The sequence below is a fragment of the Diadema setosum genome, unplaced genomic scaffold (assembly GCF_964275005.1).
Source record: "Diadema setosum unplaced genomic scaffold, eeDiaSeto1 scaffold_34, whole genome shotgun sequence".
NCBI classification, from domain to species: Eukaryota; Metazoa; Echinodermata; class Echinoidea; order Diadematoida; family Diadematidae; genus Diadema; species Diadema setosum.
The window spans coordinates 56695-59588 of record NW_027307660.1 but is presented as its reverse complement, the minus strand read 5'-3'; the positions used below and the strand labels follow the sequence as shown (position 1 = coordinate 59588).

The window sequence follows — 2894 nt, the reverse complement described above, 5'->3', positions numbered from 1 at the left end:
GTTGCACTAAGTGATGACATCACTCGTGTTCTGAATATAGGTGGCCATGAGATCCTTGGCAGACGCGTTTGCAATTCAGGCGTTGGGATGTACTGGAGAACATGGAGTATGCACAGTTCCTTAAAACGACGTCATTACTTCGACGTCGACATTCAGGAGGGGAAATCGAAAAGTCCCTATCGTTGGATGTGGTCCCGCAGGTTTCTGGGCAAATAGTGAGGAATGAATTCACAACAAATTTGTTAATAACAACAAACAAACTTTTATTCACATTTTATTAACTGCAATCAAAAGTGCAACATTCAAAAACATTAAATTATCAGTTAGTTTCAAACCCTGGTTTACATTGAAAATGTTACTATATGTATTATCTATGCTCAAAGTAACCATCACCTTTTATATTATTTGAGGTTGATGTGAAAAAAGAAGAAGCAGCATAATTGCAAAACTTATCACATTTGCTTCAATAATAACTATCAACCCCTTTTTTTTTGGGGGGGGGGGGCGCAAATAGTTAACTTACAACTCTATAAACATTTACTTTCCACAAAGCATTTGGAATGTACAAAGGCTCTTCTTATTTTGTGACAAAATATCCAATCAAATATAGACTCATTCCCTTTCAAATCATATTTCACTTTACACAAACCTGTGGTATTACAGCCAGGGTCTTCCAAGATGGGGGCCCTTTTGATGAGAGTCCTTGCAGCTTCAGAGTATTGTAAGGGTGAAGAGAACCCAAGTGTGAATCTATGGACAGAGAAAAAGAAAACAGGAAAAAAAGGGGACAGTTTACCTCATTTGAGATAAAGGAATTGGTCACTTTATCTGATTGATTATTCATAGGAATTACAATCATGTCATATACGTCCTACATATAATCTAATAGGAAAATCATAATTTACAATACTTGCAAAGTCATTCTTTCTGCAAAGGTATTATAAGAATTTATAGTAATTCACAGCCTATCATGGACCACACATACATGTATCTTGCCACTTGTTAACTGATGCTACATCCAGCAGTCATGGGGCCATCATGCCACTGCCACACAATCAGTAGTGCTGATAAGTATAGGCCCTACCCAAAAATGGACATGCATCTTCTGGTGTTACAAGTCACAATTTATCAAATGATAGTAAGACCCAGGGCTGAACTCATGTAACTACGTGTACATCATGTAGTATTGTGCTCTGCATGGTTCTTTCTCGTTTTAACTACAGTACTTATGTGTCATTAAAAGACTTACCATTACCAAGTATGCTTGATAACGTCCTTGAAGAATTCTTGAATAATCTTTGCTCTCCACTGACTTCCAGATGGTTAGAACAGATGTATTCCTCACCTCTGTCACATCCATTCACATGTGACATGAAGTTATCCACAGCTTGGTAGTGGAACAGCTGCATTTAGCTGCTTGTCTAAATAACAACAACAACAACAAAAAGAAATGTGTAACTGGTAGCGTTATAATGTGAGGTTTAGGTCTTACATCAGTTTCTTGTAAGTGTTTATTGCCTTGTAAATTCAGAAAGGGAAAATGTTCGCGTCACAACTGCTTCCAATAAGAATAAAAGTTTGCGAAGGTAGGAATGCACTGATGAATATTGCAAGTGACATCAACAATAGGTTCATACATTTTACTGGAACTACCCTGTCATGATCCTGAATGCCACAGTCCGCAGCCCCATTACGCTATGCGTATGGGGCTGCCGGTCGCAGTTAGCACAACCCTAACCCAACAAGACGCCAGGCAAGGCATGGCGTTGTGTAGACTACAGCGACAGGACTGTACTCTACCTCACCGATACATTTACTAGTATTATAGCAGTCCAGCCAAGTCTAGCTGTGTGCAGCTGCTACATAGGATTAGACATGTTTCAAGAAAGATCAAGGATTGATGCTGTGAATTGAGATCAACATAATTAATACTATAGGTTAGTCATGTTTGTTAGTTGTCTTTGTTCTGACATCAGATTCTATACTAATCTAACAAAACAAAACAAAAAACTGTTAGATGTCAACTGGCATAATTTTCAAGCTGTGGTAGTGGTACCATTATCATGTAGTACCGGTAACTCACTAACCTAACTTAGTAACTGCTTTAAATTTGTGACATGCACAATTGTCTCGATAATGGTGTACTGTCACATAGACACGGACACTATACAATACAGTACAGTGCAGTGCACTCCCTCTGACATGACCTGTATAGTTTACTAGTTTGGCTGTAGTAGTGTTATTGTTGGGACTTAGTATAAACAACATTTCGACAAACAGGCCTTAGAACTGTTAGTGGTCTGCACACTATATACTAAGAACATTCTAGCTAACAATGTTTTTAGATCCTCAGACAGACTCTAAGTCAGTTGTGATCCGTCAAGGCGTCATGATCACCATACACTCACTCACCGTGACATTACGAGAAGTGGTCAACACGTCTGGTCTAGTGCCGAAGTTGTGCATCAGTTAATGGCCTTCTGTCGACTGCGTGCTTGAATTGAAGATCCTTACAGTTGCACGTTTTTTACCAGCTGAAGCGCGATAATAAATGTTTAATCTTGCTAGTCAGCTTGATACACTTGATGATCGACACATTTTGGATCAATACAAAAGTTGCTCGGTTACATTCGGTTACGTGTAAGCTGTATGCAGCGCGATCATCCTGCGTGAAAATCTACCGCTCGGCGACACGTACGTCGTCGCCGCCGCTCCAGACATTTGAATGAGTGGCCAATTTGGCTAGTTGTACAGATGAGGGAAAAAAAAGAATAACTAAAATAATCATACGTAAATTTTTAAGTGAATAAATCATTATAAATATTTTGTAAACATTTTTATTAATTTTTTATGTGATTTCGTCCATTAATTGGGTATATCATTCAGAAAATTAC

General features: G+C 38.5%; 1 long non-coding RNA gene across 1 annotated transcript; it reads right to left on the bottom strand.

The window, feature by feature from the left end:
* Positions 1 to 648: 648 nt before the first annotated feature.
* Positions 649 to 2597, bottom strand: LOC140245795 (uncharacterized). The gene is made up of 3 exons (XR_011902372.1): positions 2413 to 2597; positions 1250 to 1421; positions 649 to 750 (listed from the first exon to the last, which is right to left on the bottom strand). It is a non-coding gene; the product is annotated as an uncharacterized lncRNA (long non-coding RNA).
* Positions 2598 to 2894: the final 297 nt, after the last annotated feature.